Source organism: Physeter macrocephalus, chromosome 17 (assembly GCF_002837175.3).
Source record: "Physeter macrocephalus isolate SW-GA chromosome 17, ASM283717v5, whole genome shotgun sequence".
NCBI lineage: Eukaryota > Metazoa > Chordata > Mammalia > Artiodactyla > Physeteridae > Physeter > Physeter macrocephalus.
This window is the reverse complement of record NC_041230.1, coordinates 55116516-55136481: the sequence shown is the minus strand read 5'-3', so window position 1 is coordinate 55136481 and position 19966 is coordinate 55116516. Positions and strand designations below refer to the sequence as shown.

General features: G+C 67.1%; 1 protein-coding gene across 7 annotated transcripts in view; it reads right to left on the bottom strand.

Annotated features, from left to right (window-relative positions):
- PIEZO1 (piezo type mechanosensitive ion channel component 1 (Er blood group)) overlaps positions 1-19966 on the bottom strand; it is a 57097-nt gene that overhangs the window by 30440 nt on the left and 6691 nt on the right. The window lies entirely within an intron of this gene.

Sequence of the window (19966 nt, the reverse complement as noted above, 5' to 3'; positions counted from 1 at the left end):
CCCCGCGCCCCCGACCATCGCCCCCGGAAGTGAGGGGCTCCGGGGCTGCCAGGGGGCTGCCGCGTGTCCCAGCTCGGCTCTCGTCACGAGCAAGCGGGCCGCTCGGCCTCTCCCGGGGGCCCGAGAGGGGGCTGGGCCAGGAAAGCCCCGCTCGCTGCCCAGAGCGGACCGGCATCGCGTGGGCAGCCCTGGCGAGGTCCCCAGGCCGGAGCCACCTCTGGCCACTCTGCTCCTCGATCACCACGGCCAGCAAGCGGGCCCGGGTGACCCAGCCCTGCCCGCCCAGGCCCAGGACAGAGCAGTGGGCCGTGGGTGCCGGTGTCCACCACGGATCCGACCCCCGGCCCCCGCGGACGGCCCAGCCTCACGGCCCAGTCACCGTGATTGAGCGGAGCTGCACGGGGTGGAAGCCCACCCCGCATCGGGTCTCCAAGAGGGGGTCGCTATCCCACCTCTGCTCTCTGCCCCGCAGAGCCCCAGGCGTGGACCGTGAGCCCAGCAACGGCTGGACCGCCACGTAGCGGCCGTCTGCACGGCCTGGGCCAGAACAAGCCGACCTGAACCCGGCCACGGACTCAGCTCTACAGACGACCTCCCCGGAGCACGTGGCGGGGCCAGGTGGGGCGTTCAGCCCCTTCCCGCTGTCTCCTTAAGCCCCCCATCACCCCGCCAATGAGGAAGCCCCGGAGCACCACACGGCCAGTGCCGCGGTCCCGAGCTCTGGTCGGGCCGCCTTCCTTTCTGGACGCTGCCGCGCCCTCCCGCTCCCTGGAGCACCCCTAAAGCTAAGCAGCCTCCTTCCACCATGTACACCTGCCACAGCCAACAGCTCGACTCAAAATCTAAAGCTTTTCCACAAATACACGTTTTCGTAAAAACAAACAAAAAAAATCAATCTGATCTGGCCCAAGAGGCAGGAGGGAAATGCGTTTACAGCAAAGGCTTGTAAAGTTCCTTTCTGTTTCCCAGAGCTGCACTTTCCAGCCCGCTGGGTTCTGCCCCTCTCCTTCCACAGTGCCAGCCAGGTGGTACCCACCCACCCAGCCATCCAGGTAACTTTCTCCCGAGGGCGCATGCTGCAGGTCTCTGCCCTGAGGAACTCATGGTCTGATCCGCCAGGGACACCAGAGCTGAACGGGCACACGCGCACCAGCAAGGGCGTTCACTAGCCCGAGACGGGGAGGCGAACGCGGTGCAGGTCCTGGGGAGACTCCCGGAGGCCCGGCTCTGACGCTGACCCTGACCCAGCACGGAGAGACGGAGCTACTGCTTCCCAGAGGAGGGTTTCAGTCTGGGAAGACGCAAAGTTCCGGAGGTGGTGGTGAGCCGTACGGTTGCACCATGCTGAGAACGTAGTTAATGCCACGGAACCATACACTTAAAAATGGTTAAGGAACTTCCCTGGCGGTCCAGTGGTTAAGACTCTGCGCTTCCACTGCAGGGGCCACAGGCTCGATATCTGGTCGGGGAACTAAGATCCTGCATGCTGCAGGGCATGGCCCCCAAAGTTAATAATGATAAATAAATAAAACGGTTAAGATGGTAAATTTTACCTTATGTGCATTTTACCAAAATAAAAGAACAAACAGCCCCAGAAATCAGTGAAGGATCTCAAGAGACCAGAACTGGAGGGGCAGGGGCCAGCCAGAGCCCCGTCGCCTGCAGCCAGTGGAGCCGGGCCTCTGTCCCCCACCCAGCCCCAGGCCAAGCAGGAGGAAACGAATCTAGAAGCTCCATCTGCCAAAAGCAGGAAATCAGAGATGAAGAGTCAGAGGGGGCAGGGCCGGGGGAGCACGTGGGACGACGGGGGACACGGACAGCATGTCAGCCCCAGGTGGGCACTGCCAGGCACCGCCCCACCCTGGGAGGGTCGCCGGGCGCCAGAGCCCGCACAGGGCCTGCCCTGGAGGGGCGACAACGGCCCCTCAGAGTCACTCGTTCATTAGACACAGAGGGCAGAGACTGAGGAGCGCGGCCTGGGACGCGAGCGTCTCCACCAACACAGATGAGGAAACAGAGGCCGTGGGGTGTCTAGGAGCGCGGCCCCGCAGAGACTGGCCGCCAGATGGTCCCCCCGCCAGGAAGCTGGCACCGGCAGGCAGGCGGCGCCAGACAGCCCTGGACACTGACCCAGGGGACGGGAGCCAGGACAGCTGGGCCCGCCGGCCTCCAGCCCCAGCAGGGCCGCCCCGGGCCAGGAAGAGAGAGGGCGCTGGGGTCACACTCCCAGCCCACCTCCCCTCCCTGTTATCAGGGCCTGGGGACAGGATAAGAGGCCAGCAGAGCAAGAGTGGCCTGGGGCCAGCACGGGAGCAGGGAGCAGAGGCAAATGGGACTCAAAACGGGGAGCTGAGCCGACTCTCAGGTCCTCCCCCGTTCAGAGGGGGAATCAGGTTCCCACAGGAGAAGGGCTTTCGTGCCCCGACTCCTGGCTCGACACCTAGTCCGCGGGGCTGCTGCTCTAAGTGCCATGAACGCGGCGGCCTCACCGTGACTCTGCATGACAAGGAGGCTCAGGGCATCTGAGCAGGCTGCCTGGAGGAGGTGGCATTGCTTTTGGCCTTGAGGGCCGGCTAAGACTCAGGGAAGGCCAGGGGAGGTTTGGGGCAGCCCCAGGCTCCAGCAGAGAAGAAGGACACTCGGGTGGAGAGGCGGTGGGGACGTCCTGAGAAGGGGGACAGGCCTGCTGGGCCCAGGCAGCTCCCACCTCCCCACCAGAGCTGCCCGTGGCTGGTGACCTCATGGGGGAAATACGCCTGTTCCTGAGCCAGGAACAATAGGACGGGGTGAGGGTAGAGGGAAAGCCAGCAGGGCTGCCTGCTGGGCAGGAAAGGCCCCACCCCCACCCCTCCCGGCACGGTTAACCCTTCAGAGACCCTCACCCAGCACATCAGAGCCTGCTCCTGCAGATGGGGAAAGTGACCCCCGGTCTCAGCTGCTGCCCAGCCAGGAAGGGAGGGCAGGGAGGCCGGCGTGGAGGTCACAAACACCGGGGACGTTCCACGCAGAGCTGGACACCACGGCCCGGCCTGCAGGGAGATGGGGGCCTGTGGGGAGGGGGGCGGCCAGACGTCGAAGACCCCAGGTCCTCCCGCGGTGCCATGACGTCACCCCAAGGCTGGCCTGCACCCCGGGTGGGAGAAGAGGACACGAGGCCCATCCTCCCGAGGGAGCCTGAGGAGGCCACCCGCCCCGAGCCTCAGTTTCCCCCGCTGTGAAGTGGGGGAAGGCGTGCAGTGTGAAGGGCTGTGGGAGGGATGGGCAGCTCTTCACGCGCCCTCGGGGTCCTCACCTCGACCCTCCGAGGGGTGTTCTAGCCCCATGCGGGGAAGCCCCGGGACACACAGGAGGCCAGCCTGAGCATCACGCCATCGGCCAGCGGGACCCGCAGGCCAGCGTGGGCGGGTGACCCCAGAGGCTTGCAGGGGCAGCACGAGAAGGCTGAGGTCACGCCAGGCCTGCGTCAGCATCAGAGCTGAAGGGACAGTGGGCCTGGGAGAGGCCAGGACTGGGGGCGACGCACCATGGCCGCCATGACTGCCAGCAGCCGGGAGGGGCGCTACTGTCGCCTGTACTTCGCAGACAAGGAAACTGAGCGAGGGGGCTGAAGCTGAGGGATGGAGGCTGACACCCCCCAGAAATGGTGCGGGTCTAGGTGGCCCAGAGAGAAGCCGGGGGGTGAGGGTCAGCCCCAGGCGCCGCCGAACCAGCCCTACAGGACAGCCTGCAGGGGACAGAAGCGGCAGCGGGGGCTGGTCCAGGACTAGCAGGTCTGCAGGGTCAGCTGTGGGAAACCAGGGCCCGGGCAGAGCTGCCCGCCCTCCCACCAGGCTGGGGAACAGCCAGGCCCCTTCCAGGGCGGCCAAGGCCGTGGCACATGGCAAAACGGGGTGGAGGATGGCAGGGCGCAGGGCCCAGGGTCCAGGGGCTACTGCAGCTCACCGGCCCCTTCCTCCTCTTCTTGCTGGGCCCTGGCTCGGGGTCACGGGGAGAAGGGCCGTGGGCCGAGTGCCTGGGAAGAGCTTCTGGAAGGAGGCGGCTCAGTGGCAAAGAGCCGGGCCAGGGGCCACGGAACTCACCCAGCCTCAGTCTCCCCACCTGTGAAACGGCTGGAGGCCCAGCCCTGCAGGAGACGCGGGCCTCTCTGGGCCTCAGTTTCCCCAGCTGTCAGGGGGGGCGCATAACCACTCCTGCTCAGGGGACCGCTACCATGGAAACGGTGCCCGGCAGGTAGCAGAGAGAACCAACCAACCTCCAAGGCCCCGTTGGAGGACACAAGTCACGGCCGGCCACGCCCACTTTGCCACACCTCTCGTGTGAAACTTAAATGAGGGGCTTCCCTGGTGGCGCGGTGGTTGAGAATCCGCCTGCCGATGCAGGGGACACGGGCTCGAGCCCTGGTCCGGGAAGATCCCACACGCCGCAGAGCAACTAAGCCCGTGCGCCACAACTACTGAGCCTGCGCTCTAGAGCCCGCGAGCCACAACTACTGAGCCCGCGTGCCACAACAACTGAAGCCTGTGCGCCTAGAGCCCGTGCTCTGCAACAAGAGAAGCCACCGCGATGAGAAGCCCGCGCACCACAATGAAGAGTAGCCCCCGCTCGCCGCAACTAGAGAAAGCGCGCGCGCGGCAACGAAGACCCCACGCAGCCAAAGATAAGTAAGTAAAATAAATAAATTTATTAAAAAAAAAACTTAAATGAGAACAGACACACAAGTGTGAATGTCAGAAACGCCCAAAAGAGCCCCACTAAGCAGAGCCAGGGTTTACCTGTGTGGGAGGGGCTCGGCCCCCTGGGAGGCTTCCTTCTTCACAGGGAGAAGGTTCTCACGTGTAGCTGGGGTGTGTACAGTGAACAGACCGAGAGGGGAAGACTAGGGGGAACGCACCACAGGGCGGCCGGGTCACCGGGACCAGGCTGCCCTTCCACAGACCCGGCAGGAGGCTGGGAGAGCACGAGGCTTCTGAGTCCCCAGGACCCGGGGCCGCGGCAGGACCGGGCTCTCCTGCCCCCCAACAGGCAGCCTCGGGCCTGCCTCTCCGCCAGCTGGGTGAAGCTCCTCTGGGCAGGCCCGGGCGGTACCCGGAGGCTCAGAGACCCCAGGGGAAGGCCGCCAGGCCAGGGCAGCTGCCAGGGCGGGGGTCCCGTGCGAGCCTGGCTGCCCCGCCCGCACCGCCCCCAGCCCGCTGCATCTCCAGCCAGCTCGTTCACTCTGCCTTGTTTGGCTTAGAGGAGAAACCCATACACACTTCCCTGCTTGCTTCTGCCGGGGGCGGGCGGGCGGGCGGGCGAAGGAGGAAGAGGACAGACCTGGCAGCAGGGGTGCCCAGCGGCACCAGCCGTCCCCTGCCGTCCGCACAGGCAGCCGGGCCTCGCAGCTCCCTCGGCAGCACCCACAGCACGCGGTGGCCACACCTGCCACGCCCCCGCCCTCCAGGCCCAGACCCAGGGGAGACCAAGGGCTAGATCAGACCCAGCTTTCTGGAAGGGGAAGGCCGGGGAGGTCAGCCGACGGTCCACCCCACGCGCCCCTACCCTCGGGACCAGAGCTGTGGCCGCGGCCAGCACGGGCAGCGCGGGCTGGCACCTCAGGGCCCCTCCGCGATGAGAAGCCCGCGCACCACAATGAAGAGTAGCCCCCGCTCGCCGCAACTAGAGAAAGCGCGCGCGCGGCAACGAAGACCCCACGCAGCCAAAGATAAGTAAGTAAAATAAATAAATTTATTAAAAAAAAAACTTAAATGAGAACAGACACACAAGTGTGAATGTCAGAAACGCCCAAAAGAGCCCCACTAAGCAGAGCCAGGGTTTACCTGTGTGGGAGGGGCTCGGCCCCCTGGGAGGCTTCCTTCTTCACAGGGAGAAGGTTCTCACGTGTAGCTGGGGTGTGTACAGTGAACAGACCGAGAGGGGAAGACTAGGGGGAACGCACCACAGGGCGGCCGGGTCACCGGGACCAGGCTGCCCTTCCACAGACCCGGCAGGAGGCTGGGAGAGCACGAGGCTTCTGAGTCCCCAGGACCCGGGGCCGCGGCAGGACCGCGCTCTCCTGCCCCCCAACAGGCAGCCTCCGGCCTGCCTCTCCGCCAGCTGGGTGAAGCTCCTCTGGGCAGGCCCGGGCGGTACCCGGAGGCTCAGAGACCCCAGGGGAAGGCCGCCAGGCCAGGGCAGCTGCCAGGGCGGGGGTCCCGTGCGAGCCTGGCTGCCCCGCCCGCACCGCCCCCAGCCCGCTGCATCTCCAGCCAGCTCGTTCACTCTGCCTTGTTTGGCTTAGAGGAGAAACCCATACACACTTCCCTGCTTGCTTCTGCCGGGGGCGGGCGGGCGGGCGGGCGGAGGAGGAAGAGGACGGACCTGGCAGCAGGGGTGCCCAGCGGCACCAGCCGTCCCCTGCCGTCCGCACAGGCAGCCGGGCCTCGCAGCTCCCTCGGCAGCACCCACAGCACGCGGTGGCCACACCTGCCACGCCCCCGCCCTCCAGGCCCAGACCCAGGGGAGACCAAGGGCTAGATCAGACCCAGCTTTCTGGAAGGGGAAGGCCGGGGAGGTCAGCCGACGGTCCACCCCACGCGCCCCTACCCTCGGGACCAGAGCTGTGGCCGCGGCCAGCACGGGCAGCGCGGGCTGGCACCTCAGGGCCCCTCGGAGAGCCCACGGAAGGCTGGGGGGGGGGGCGGCGCTAAGGGGCCCCGCCGCCCAGACCCGCCTGCAGCCGAGACGGCAGGCCCTTCAGCCGCGCTCCCTCCATTGACCGCCACCTGCCCTCACGGTCCGGGCAGCACGTGCCCACCCGAGACCCCGTCCCGCCCGGCCAGCTGAGGGCTGCACGCGGCCATTCGGGGCTCCCTGCACGGACGGTCTCGGGTGGGACCACGCCGCAGGGCAGGAGGGGCAGCTGGCTCCGGGCGCCACGGGAAGGAAAGGCCTACAAAGCCCGAGGACCTCAGCGACCTTCAAAGGAATCCCCTTCCTCCCACAGGAGCTAGGAGGCCACAGCCACAGACGCAGGCTCGTGGGGATGGGGCCGGGCAGGACGGGGCGGGGGACCAGGAGCGGCCACGGGACACTGTGTCACCTACGTGGAGCCCCGCCAGCAGCCTGGGGCGCCGAGGCGCGGGCGGAGGGCTGAACTGCCACCGCGTCCCGGTTTAGCGAGTACGGTGCCGGGAAACCTGGCTGCACGACCCGCTGGCTGCACAGGGCAGGCGCAGGCGGCTGGCCCCCCCTGCAGCACGGGCTCTGGGAAGCATGGCCACTGCCCAGGGCCAAGGGGGCCTGGTGGCCGCCGTGGACCAAACACAGGGGAAGCGGCTGAACCACGTCTCGGGGTGGGGGGGGTCCCGACAGCACCAGCATTGCCCAAGGCGTGCCACACGGGCCAGGCTGGTACCGCTGCGGCCGTTCAGACCGGGGCGGGGATGGAGGATGGCTCCCTGAGGTGACCGGCAGGCGAAGCAGGCGGCACGTGAAGACCTGAGCCTGAGCTTTCAACCAGCACTGCCCAGGCCCGGCGGGTGGGCGGCCAGGCCGGGGTGGGCGGCTGCGGAGAGAGCCGCTCTGGGGGTCAGGCGTGCGCCTCAGGGCCGTTCACAGGCCTCCTGACTCAAAGGGGAGCCACCTCCCAGGCCCCACTGCAGCCCCTCCTCTGCCAGGGAGACGCGGGGGAGGCCCTTCGGTGCCTCTCCCCTCGAGGCTGCTCAGACCCCTTCCCCCAGTGCTCGGCCTCCCCTAAGGATCCTCAGCACTGCCGGGACCAGCCAGCTCCCCCAGGCCAGGGCCCACGGGGCTTCCCCGCGGAACAGCGCTCTCGCGGGCCTGTCTGGAGCTGCCGGTTATCTGCCGTGGCCTCTGCTGCCCTGGAGGGTCAGGGCTCCCAGCCCACCTCGCCCTCCGCCCTCCACAATGGAGAGGCTGGATTCCAGGCCAGGGGTGGAGCCCACACTCCACAGAGTCAGAGACCGCCCCCCACCCCCAGCCTCCCAGAACAGGAGGAGGCCTCACTCTTCTTTATAAATGTATTCATTTATTTTTGGCGGCACTGGGTCTTTGTTGTGGTGCGCGGGCTTCTCATTGCCGTGGCTTCTCTCGTTGCGGAGCACGGGCTCTAGGCACGTGGGCTCAGCAGTTCTGGCTCGCGGGCTCTAGAGCGCAGGCTCAGTAGTTGTGGCGCACGGGCTTAGTTGCTCCGCGGCACGTGGGGTCTTCCCGAACCAGGGCTGGAACCCGTGTCCCCTGCGTTGGCAGGCGGATTCTTAACCACTGCGCCACCAGGGAAGCCCCAGGAGGCCTCACTCTTATCTGCACAGTCTCTGCAGGCTGACAGGTAAGGGGACAGCGTGCAGACACGCCCCTCCCCGTCTCTGGCCCGGATGTGGTTTGACAACGCGCCCCCTCCCCAGGCCACCTAGAGCTCAGGGCCTGGCTGAGACAGGAGCCAAACCTGGGGATGCACGGAGGGCCACAGTGAGCAGGTGACAGCCAGCCCATGTCCCCAAGGCCAGCGCCCAGCACGGGGAGCCCTCCTGCCACACGGGGGGAGACTGGCACCCTTGGCCTCTCCACGTGGGTCAGCCCTGTGCAGGACCCGCGCCCTCCCGGACCCCTGCCTCCAAGACGTCCCAGGGACAGGCAGGAGCCCCTCCAGCCTCCAGGAAAGGGGCTCCCAGCTGAGCTGCACCCCCAGGCCGTGGGGAGCAGACCCCACTGCGCCCCCGTGAGCGCTGCCACGCCCGACCCTGGGCTCTGTGCCCGCGAGGGGCTCCTGCTGGCCATTTGTCAGACGGGGAAGCTGAGGCACAACGGGTCCAGCCGGGGTGCCCGTGCGGACATCAGGCCCTCCAGAGCCCCGCTGCCGTCGCGGAGACCGAGCCGCGCCCGGCTCCTCGGCACACCAGCCCCACGCAGCCGGGTTCAACCTGCTCTTTCCCGGACCCCCGTCCCCTAGCTCCCCGGGGAGCACCCCCCAGCCCGCACACCAGCTCACAGGGGACAGACGAGTGGCCCCCGACAACCAGAGTGTCCGCGTGCCCCTGCAACAAGGCTGCCCACCTGGGGGGCGCAGACAGAAACACACGCGTTGACGGGACAGCGGCCCGGGCGCTCAGCTCCGCGTAAACAAGGACGCTCGGGACCCGGGGCCACTCCCACCCCACCCGGAACGCCAGGCTAGTCGACACAGTGGGGCCCCTCGAGACACCCCGCCTGCAGCGCCGGAAATGAGGCGGAGGGGTCCCTCCTGATCCAGGACTCGGGCCTCGGGAAGCCTCGGCCACCAGCAGCCCTCACACAGACCCCGTCCAGGGCCTCCGCGCCCTCGGGCGACGTGGACAGGTAGGGAGCACCCAGAGCGGCGCGAGGGGACTCGGAAGGCGACGCGAAGCCGCGGGCCGCTGCCGCTTCCACGGCTCGGGGGTCCGCGCGGACTGCACCCTCCCAGGGCCCTCCAGCCAGCAGCCCACACGTCTTCCCAAAAGTCCTCCGTGTGACGAGACGCGGCGTAACCCCCCCTACAGACCCGCGGTCCTCCTAGCGGGGTTCCCAGGCCACCCCATCGGCGTCCCCTGTGGGTCCGGCGGCGACGCAGATCCCAGGCTTGCCCAGACCCGCGGGCCGTGACGCGGCCCCGGCGGACACGCCCTGCCGACGGAAGGCTACCTGGGCCTGGGAGGAAGCAGGTGCGCGGTCCTCCCGGCTTAGAAGGAACAGCAAGATGATTATTCGTGGGACCCCTGCCGCAGCCGGGCCCGACCCAGGGCGTCCAGCCCGACAGCGCCACCTGGGCCTCCCCCGGGGGGACAACGACCCGCCTCCCCCGCCTCCCGCACCCACCCCTCCACCTGGAGGCGGCGTCCGCTTTGAGGCCGGCCCGCAGCAGCCGGGCCCGAGGCCACGGGGCTTCTGAAGAGCCTGGGCTGCGTCACCCTCCGGCAGCCACCGAGGCCAGGGCCACCTTTCCAAACGTGGGTGCCCGCCTCGGGCAGACCGGCGCTCCAGTCTGCCGCCAGCTCTGGACCGGGACTGGAGGGTGGGGCGCTGCCTCAGAGCCCCACCCTGTGACTCAGCTGGCCCACAGCACCCCGAGTCCCTCCACCTGTCTGGTCTGGATCGTGCAAACAGCCCCAGAGCGTGGTCGCAGCCCGCCCCGCTCTCCAGGGCCCTTCCCAGCACCTGGGGAGGAGAGGAACGCCACCGGGCCACCTCTGGCTGGCAGGCGGGGGCGGGTCCGCGGGCCCCTTCAGAGCCCTGCCCTCCCCAGGGACACGGGAACTGGGGCGGGGAGGGCGTCCCCACCTGGGCGTTTAGGAAGGAGGCTCTGGTCACCCGTGTGTGTCAGCCGGAGACAGTGTCAGGGCCCCTTGGGAGAAAGGGGACATTCAGGGGCTCCTGCCCCACGACCATCTTGCTCCCCAGCAGACGCCTGCCCCAGCACAGCGCTGACCCCGGAAGGCGCCCCACAAACATGGGACGGAGCGGGTGCCGACGGCAGGGAGCAACGGGGGCGGCCCTGCCCTTGGAGAACCTGTCTGCTCTCTTCACTCGGGTGAGGGCACTGAGGTCAGGGGCCTGCCCGAGAGCTTGGAGGTGTGACCAGAGACATCCTGTGCTGACCAGCACACCCAGCCTCGCTTTCCCCAAGTGGCAGGCTGGCTGGGAGCTTCTGTGAGGGGCCTTCAGGCTGGCGTGGTTCATCCCATGTCAGCCCATTCAGTCAGCCTTAGATGGGACTTCCACGTCCAGCAGGCACTGGAGGACCGTGGACACCCTCCCAAAGGTGCGGCCAACTGGAGGAAAGCCTTACAGCAAAGTCTGAGGCCCCAGGGAAGAAGGAATTCTCCAGCCCCTTCGAAATTTGCACTCCAGATTGCAACATCAAGGCTTGCCCAAATTTCCAGCCTGCTGGGCTCCTTGCAAAATTCAGACTGGTCTCACAATTGCGCAAGCCAGCTCCTTAAAGCAAACCTTCTCACTCCCTCTCTCTCTTCCTTCCTCTCGTACGTGTATAGGCGGCTATGTAAGACACCATGTCTATCTATCCATCTCTTACTGGCTGTTTCTCTGGAGAACCCTGTCTGATCCACCTGCTTTCAGGCTTCTGCACTGTGAACGACAGGCTGGCCCACCCGCCTGAGGCCTGGGCCCAGGTGGCTGCAGGGCCGGGGGCCCCACACGGGCTCCGGAAACTCAACAAGTGCACGGGGACCGAGGGAAAAATCAACACCGTCTGCTCCTAACAACCAGCCTGGGCAGGCGGCTCAGCCTGCCGCCCCTGCCCCCGCCAACGGACACCAGCCCCCGGAGCGGGGACGCAGCTCATGCCACCCTGAGCATCCACTCCCAGGGCAAGACGGCGGAGGGGGGAGCGGTGGCGGGGTGCACCCCAGGCTTGAGCTCCGGCTCCATCGAGCCAGGAGTGGGCCGCCGTCTCCCCTCGGCAGGAAAGGTTGCTGACCCACTCACAGAACATTCACTTCCCTTTTCTTCCTTTTCAGAATTTTTTTACGTGCAGAGAAGCACGGAAATAATTCGCAAGCAAGTTCTACTCCTCCTGCTACCGTGGTTCGGCTCTAACACCTTTCTCCCGCCAGCGCATGTTTTCCCAGATTAAACCTCACCCACTCAGCTGAAGTGTCCTTTGCTCACCTCCCCAGGACTCCTCTCCCCTCCTCGAGAAAGAACGCTCATGAATTTCAGGATTTCCTTGCAGGAAAGAGCCATTTCTGGTCTCTGGAATTCCACCGGGGGTCATTTCCAAGGGGGCATCCAGGCCTGCAGCTGCGCTCTGTTGGGCCGGAAAGATTACAAAAGCAGCCTCAGGGGCTTCCCTGGTGGCGCAGTGGTTGGGAGTCTGCCTGCCGATGCAGGGGACGCGGGTTCGTGCCCCGGTCCGGGAGGATCCCACGTGCCGCGGAGCGGCTGGGCCCGTGAGCCGTGGCCGCTGAGCCTGCGCGTCCGGAGCTTGTGCTCCGCAACGGGAGAGGCCACTACGGTGAGAGGCCCGCGTACCGCAAAAAAAAAAAAAAAAAAGCAGCCTCGGGCGCCCTGGGCTTCACCCCATGTCCGCCACAGAGGTGCCACCCTCGCCTGGGCTCCCGTGAGCCCGTCTCGGCCCCTCCTGACCCCCAGGAGACCAGAACCCAGAGTCCCCCGGCAGCCCACCCGACAGGACTAAGCAGGTCTGGGGCTTTCTCCCCTCTTAAATCCGCTTTGAAACTTCCCGAGGCACGGTCTCCGAGCGCCGAGAAGGGGCTGGGGCAGCGGGGGAACCGGCGTTGCCGGAACCCTGCCCGCCTCCGCTCGCCGCTCGCAGATCCCGCCAGGGCAGCGCCATCAGCTCTCAGCCCGGGCGCCAGGACACACCCAACTGCCCTGCCCAGGCTGGTTGTTCGGAGCTGTCGGCCCACGGAGCAGGGACTGTGCTGGGGGAGGGAGGTCCCCGCAGCCCACAAGCCAAGGCCACTCAGCCAGCGAGCGACAAAGCAGGGCCTTGCACTACGGGGCAGCCTCTCCCCTGCAGCCAGGAAGCAGCGGCTCTCCCTCCGACAGTCCTTTCGGGATGGAGCTCAGCTCCACAAGCTCCTCTTCGTGGCTCCCGTCGCCCGCGGAACAAACCCACGCTCCCTAACGGACCCCCAGCCGTGCCCACGGCTCCAGAACCAGCGACCGGGCTCTTCCCTCAACTAGCCGCGCGGCTCACACCCCTCCCTGCGCACAGCAGGCCTGCCCCTCAGCCCCGGCCTAGCTCTCTACCACCTCCTGCGGGCGATGGACCCTCCAGACGGAGGCTCGAGCCCCTGAGGGTCCGTGCTGCCAGGGGAGGGGCCGAGGCCGGGCCATCACCCAGGCTCGATCCAACACCGCACACCCAGAGCACCCTTGAGGTGTGCCCCCCGCCCCGTCCGGCTCCCGGACCACACGGCGGGAGTGTCCCCACCGGCTCCTGGCGAGGGGGTCAGCTCCCCAGACGAGAGGAGGAGCAGCCACTCAAGAGCAGCGAGCGCGGGCAGGTGGGGATGGGGCAGTCCCGGCCGAGGGCACGCGTTCAGTTCCTGGATAAAGAGGGGCGGCAAAAACTGCCTCTCACCCCCCACATCCGGCGTTTCTGGAAAACTAACCCGATTCCTGACAGCACAGCAAGCGGCAGACACCCGCGGGGGTCCCGAGCAACACGGCGCACGGGCCCCCACGAGGCTCGAGGCGGAGCCGGTGCCCTCCCTCCCGGCCAGCTCCACTCCCCGGGGGCGGCCAGGACCCAGGGACCCTTCCCGGCAGCAAGGAGCAAGCAGGCCGGCTCCCGTCCACTGCCCCCAGCCTCCCAGAAGGCCTCGGCCATCGGCACAGGGGCAGCCGTCACCTCGGGGCTGCCGCCCACAACAGGCAGGTCACAAAGTGCCGGGGACGCCCCGAGCTGGGAGGACGCGTTCCCGGGCCCGGCAGCCCGTGGCCACAGGACTCAGGCTCTGCGTGCCCTCCCGGGGCCGCTGTCCCCCTCTCCCCCCGCCCCGTGAAGCAGGGACACCGAGCCCACACGCCTCAGCGGCTGGCTCGTGGGTACTCGACCGCTGAGCGTTCTCCAGCTCAGGGAGAGAGCTTGCGGCCGCCCACCTGAGGCCCGGCCCGTGCTCAGCCCGAGGCCACCTGCCCACAGCCCAGGGGCCCTGGGACCAGAACCAGGCCTCAGCGCACCTCCCGCCGCTGCTGCCAGGGGTCAGGGCTGAGCCTCTGGGAACGTGCAGGCTCTGGTCACCTCAGGGGAGGCCCCCAGGCGTCCCCGCTACACACGGACGGGCCGCAGGGCTCCTGTGCCTCGTCCAGCTGCCGCCGCCGATGCGGAGACCAGTGAGGGCCCCCCGGCGCCCAGCAGGCGCGCAGAAACCCGCGCCCCGCGCCCCGCCAGAGTGTCCCTCTACCCGGAGGGGCTCCCGAGGCCAGGGAGGTCCCCCCACGCAGACACGCCCCCGGCTGGGGGCCCTTCTGACAGCCACACACACGATTCCACCCTCACCCTCTGTGACGGATCCCACGGGAGCCCCAACGGGAACCTGACGCCCAGAGCACCGCGTCCCTCCTTGCCCTGAGGCCAACCACGCGCCCACCCTCCCTGGACGGGTCACGGCCCAGCTGGCTCCTGGTTCCTGTGCTTTCCAGTTTGGGGCCTGGAACTGGCTCAGCTTCCCCGGGCTGCGATTCTCTGTGCCACCGCCTCAGAGGCCAGGCCGGGTCAGACAGGACTCCTCGCGGGGGCACCAGGAACCGGCCAAGGCCCCAGCGCCCCAGGCCGCGCATCCGCCCCACCACTCCCTTCCTGCCAGCAGCTCAGGGTCGGCCATGCGGTGCCGCCGTCGCGCGGGAGCGCCCAGCCGCCGTGACTCAGGCAGACCCGGCAGGTTGCACCCACTGTGCTCTCCTGAGCAAGGTGTCCTCACCCAGCCGCGCCCCCCACCGCGGCTCCCGACGTCACGAAGCCACTGACGACTCTGCCCCAGACTCCCCCCTGGTGAGGCCACCGCCGTGTCCCAGGTGCCTTGATGAACGTGCTGGGCGGCCGGGCTTCCTGTATTTCCACCCACGTCACCCGGAGGGTCACCCCGAGGGCCACGAGGCCAAGCAGGGCAGGTGCTAATCTCACAACTGGAGGTTAAGACAACCAGGGTGCAGAGAGGCCCCGGGGATGGGAGGGCGGCTGCTGGCGCTGGGCGCCTGGCGTAGTAGCAGGCTCTGCACCCCCGGCTCTGCTCCGGACGGCCTCCCTGCACAGTGTGGGTCCCCTTCTAAAGGTGAAGAGTTCAAGGCTGAGAGAGGCTGAGCCACTTTCCCCAGGACGCCCAGCAGCAGAGCCAGGACTTGGCCCAGCTCGATGCTGGGAGACGAAAGGTGACAGAGGCCTGGCCTGGGAGATTTTCCATTCCACTGCCCTGCTCCAAGGACACCTGCCGGCCCAGCGTGTGGCCTCAAACCACAGGCCCTGAAGACTTTCAGAGCCCGGCAGGTGCTGGCACACAGAGGCCATGCACGCTGGAGCCTGGATCCCGACGCAGCAGCACCTTGGAGCAGGCCAGGGACAGCGCTCAGGACGGGGCAGAAACCACCCGAGGTCCCAGGGCAGCCCCAGCGGGCCCCCCACTCTCTGCCCGTGCACAGGACCAGGCAGGACACGGATGCACAGACGTGACACAGGGGGTGACGATGTCCAAATTCCCATTTATAAACACCCCGAAGCCCTGGAACCATCCTGGCAGGAGGCTGGATTCCGAGCACGGCCGCTGACACGACCGCCCCACTACCTCGGGATCCAGTATCTCGTGTCTCCAGGGGCTGATGTCCTAGGTCTGCGTTCAGAACCGGGAAGAAGGGACAGGAATCCTGGACCCCCCTGCCCGGTGGCAAGGGGGGAAGCCCGTGGTGTGCCCTATCGCCCAGAGACTAGGAAAGCCACACGGGCTCCTGTGGCCCAGTCACAGCGGGCGCCACCAGAGAGAACACAGGGCAGTGAGGAAACCGGCCTCAAGTTACAAAGAACCAGCGGACAGGCGTCGGAGGCCGAGCCCCCGGCAGCCGCACTCGCACCATGAGGCCCCCCGCCCACCTGCAGACAGGCTGAGGAGAGAGACGGGAGGAGGGCCTCCAGCTTCTCTCCCCTCCGCTGGCCCCAGTGCCCAGCCGCCGCCTCCTGCTCTGCGGGATGGCCCTTGGCAGCTCCCACCATGTCCTTAGGTCACCCCTGCCCCCACCCCTGCCCTCAGCAGCACTGCCCTCCCTGGGGGCCCCTTCCTCTCCAAGTCCCCAGCGCCCCCCAGCCCCCTGCAGGCCTCCAATGCTTCCGGAAGACACAAGCGGGCCCCGCCCCGGGATGCCTGAAGTGTCTCAGGCTCTGGAACGCGATAGAGCCCGTGGGCCCAGAAGCTCCCTGCAGCCTCCTCTGGAGGGTTACCCCTCCATCTGCCTCCTGCCCGCTCTGGCCCTTGAGGGCCAGGGGTCTCCTCCCAGCTGGGCTCAACTCCGCGTGGGCCCCCAGGGGAGAGTGCCCTCCTGCCCACCCCTGCAAGCCACTCTCGGCCTCCAGCCCTTCATCCCTCGCTCTCCCAAGGAGGGGGACGGACAGGGGCACAGCACAGCCCTCCCAGGGTGGTGGCCCACCCAGTTTTCGGGGCAATGGAGGCGACGGGGAGGGGAAAGAGGGGCCTTGCTCCAAGAAGAAAGGTGGAAGGGTGGAGGGTGAGGCGGGAGGGGAGCCGCCTGGTGAGCGGAGCACAGGTTCCCTCCCTCCCTGCGTGGCCACCCAAGCCTGGCCAGCGGCCCCTCAGCTGGAGTGTCTCCACCTGCAACCCGGGATGGGACAGGATGGGAAGGAAGGCCACCCCGGAGGCCCCAGATCCTAAGAGGGCTAGAGTCAGATGGGGCCGCGGTGCCGCCTCCCCGGGAAGAGGAGGGCCCGGCCATCCTGCGCCCGGCGTCCCCGGCTTCCTGAGCGGGGACACAGGGACAGAGGACCCAGAGCCCACCGCCATCCCCAGCATCCAGGACCCCGAGGGGAGCTGCTTCCAGGCCAGAAGACATGCCAGCGCTGCTTCAATGCTAATCCCATCCTCCTGGGGTCACATGATCTGCCCCTTTGCCAGGACAAGGATTCGGGGGAAGGAGAAGACCCCACCGGGGTCACAGGGCAAGGCTGCCCTCCCGACGGGCCCCTCGGTGCCATTCCTGGGCCCTCATGGAGCCTCAGGCCACTGTCCCTGTGTCACCCCGCTCCTGACCTCCAGAGATTAGGGCCCAGCCCGGCCATCGCTCCCCGGCTGGGACAGTGTGCACCTGCTGATAAGGTGTGGGACGTTCCTGCGGCGGGAAGGGGGGGTCACAGGCAGGGCTCGGCACCCGCGGGGCCTCGGGCAGTGCCCGCCTGTCACAGCCTCTGCCTCTGTCCACTTCCCACCCACAGGACCGGGCGGTGGCCGAGCTATAGCGACAGTGACGAGGAAACAAGGGCCGAGGGACAAAGAGGCACCACCCCGCCAGCAAGGGTGCAGAGGACCCAGGCGGGTGCCTCCCGCACGGGGCGGAGACACGGGCCAAGCGTGTGTCTGCCGAGCTGAGTGCGTGAGCGTGCAGCGCGTGCTGAGCTGAGCCGGCCGCGGGAGAGGAGGGAGCCGGACTGGACGCGGACAGGCCCCGAGGACCGCAGGCCTCCCGGGAGGGTCACACAGGACGCTACACGCCAGGGCCCGGCTGTGCCCACTCGGCCGAGGCTGCACTTGCTAAAGCACCAGGTGCGCGTCTGACAGCAAGTCCGTCCTGTCCTGGGACTCGGGGTCTGACTCCGGGGAGCTTATCCTGAGGGGAACGCTCAGAAGGGAAAGCAGGTGAGCACAGAGACGGTCACTGCGTCCCTGGGAACCACGGGAACGGGGGTCTGGAGGCTGGGACCGTCTCTGCAGCGGCTGAAAGCCGCTTCATTCAACAGGCGGCCCAGGGGAGGCCACGCGGAAGGGCAGAGTGTCGGTCCCACCGCAGGAGCGACACCAGGACAAGAGCCTGCAGACGGTGGGACAGAGGCCCCAGAGGAGATCTGAGAGCAGGCAGGGGGCTGGGCAGGCAGCAGAGGAGGGGCGGGACGGGACAGGACGGAGGGTGAGCGAGCGGAGGGCACGGCAGGGCGGGGAGGAAGCGGGAAGGCCCAGCCCGAGAGCGGAGCGGCCCACCCACCAGGAAACACTCAGAGACCCCGTGAGCCAGGCACCTGGTCACAGCCACCAGCTCGGGGGCACGGGAGAGGACGTCCCAGCCAGAAGCATCCGAGCTCACAGGACTTTGAATCAAAGGCACCTGCTCTTAACTGGACACCATAAAGGAGATGATTAGCTCTTAACCGGACACCATAAAGGAGAGACAGGACGGAGGGTGAGCGAGCGGAGGGCACGGCAGGGCGGGGAGGAAGCGGGAAGGCCCAGCCCGAGAGCGGAGCGGCCCACCCACCAGGAAACACTCAGAGACCCAGTGAGCCAGGCACCTGGTCACAGCCACCAGCTCGGGGGCACGGGAGAGGACGTCCCAGCCAGAAGCATCCGAGCTCACAGAACTTTGAATCAAAGGCACCTGCTCTTAACCGGACACCATAAAGGAGACAGGTAGGATCGGAAGCCACAGACAGAGAAAACCACGTGCGGTACAAACAGGTGATAAAGAGCTTACGATCCTGAGTCCACAACGAACCCCCAGAGCCAGAAATAAGAAGACAAACAGCCCAGTTTTTTTAACGGGCGAACGAGCCTTAGAGACACGCGCAGGGAAGACGTCCAAGGCACTTAACATTGTTGGCATCAGGGTGACAAAGACTGGAGCCGCGGCAGACGCCACCGCACGCCCCAAACCAGCAGAAATCAGAGGCCAACACCACGGGCGGCGAGGGTGTAGCACCCGGGAGCGTCCCCTAAACGACAACCAGGACAGATCGAAGCTTCCTTGCAGCGAACGTGCGACGCCCGTGACCCAGCAACCCCACAGCCAGCAGTGAATGAAACTCAAGGGTGTGTCCGCGGAGACGCCATGCGGCTAGTAGCCTCGCGCCTACTCGCCAGGTGCAACAGGTGATCGGATAAGCAAACGTGGCAGTGCGTTCAGGGGACCTTAGCCAGCACCAGAGAGAAGGAACCACCGGCACACAGAGTCACATCCCAGAGATGTGAAGGCACGGAAGGCAGCAGACACAGAAGTACACACCCCGGTGGTCCCTCAAGCACGGACCCCCCAGTGCAGGCAAAACTGAGCTGGGGCAAGAAGTCAGAGTCGAGGGGGGTGGGCGGGAGGGCAGAAACATTCTCCACCTCGTCTGGGGAGGGGGACAGATGTGCGTGACAGAACACGAAAGGTCCGACCCTTTACTCTGAGTGCCTGGCGTCTCAGTGGAAAGCTCTACGCGTGGACTGTGCCGTCCACCCCCGGGGGCTCTGTCGGGACCCCAGAGCCCACAGCAGGGCCTGGCACAGGCAGGTTCTCCAGACACGTTTGCCGAGCGAGTGACGCATAGAAGGCGGCAGAGTGACCGAGCGTCTGGGAGGCAGGAGGGCAGCCGCAGGAGGTGGTGGCAGGGGGACAGCCGGCAGATTCTGGGGCGAGGACACGCTCCGGGAGTTGGGAGACCAGACAGAAGCTGGAGGTTGGTGGAGGAAGAGGCGCGGCCAGAGGAACTGCGGGGGGGTCACCCCAGACACTGACATGAGTGGGGGCAGGGCTCCCGGGAGGCAGGAGTGTCACGGGCGAGAACTCTGCCCCCCGGGGTGCTCATCCATGACATGGAAAAGCCACTAGTGCCCCCCCCCTCAGGAGCGAATGTGCCGCTGGCAGCAGGCCGGAAAGTGAGTGGAGGCTCGTCCTGAGGGGGGGCCCCGCGGGCAGCTCTCGGATGTCCCGGGAAGGCCACTTGGCTGTGGGATGCATCTGGACGCAGAGCCGGAAGCCTGGGGCTGGGTGTGCCGAGGCCCCTGTCTGTCCAGGACGGGGGGTGATGCTTGTGGACATGGGTGGAGACTGCAGGGGGCTGGGGGACGGGGGGACACTGAGGTAGAGAAACGATGCAGCGCTGTGTGCCCACGTGGCGGCCAGCTGGAGAGGACAGTCAGCGCCAGTGACCCACACCGGCACACGGGGACCGGGGCCTCGGCAGTGAGGGTGACCTGCCCCTCCGCGAAGCAGCCCAGGGACAACCCCCCCCCAGCAGGGGAGACAGGTACACGTGGCACAAAGCCGCTCAGAGCTCCTGGGCGTGTCCCGTGGTCACTACGATCCCTGGCCACCGACAGGGAGGGGAGGATGCAATAGCTGAGCCGGGGGGAGTGGCATAGACGGTTGAGTTTCCCTTTGAAAAGCTCCCGTTAATGCTGTCAGGATGACGTGTTGTTTCAAGCGGTGTTTTAACCATAATCAGAAATCAAGTGAGGAAGAGAGGGGGAGGGAGAGAGGGAGGGAGGGAGGA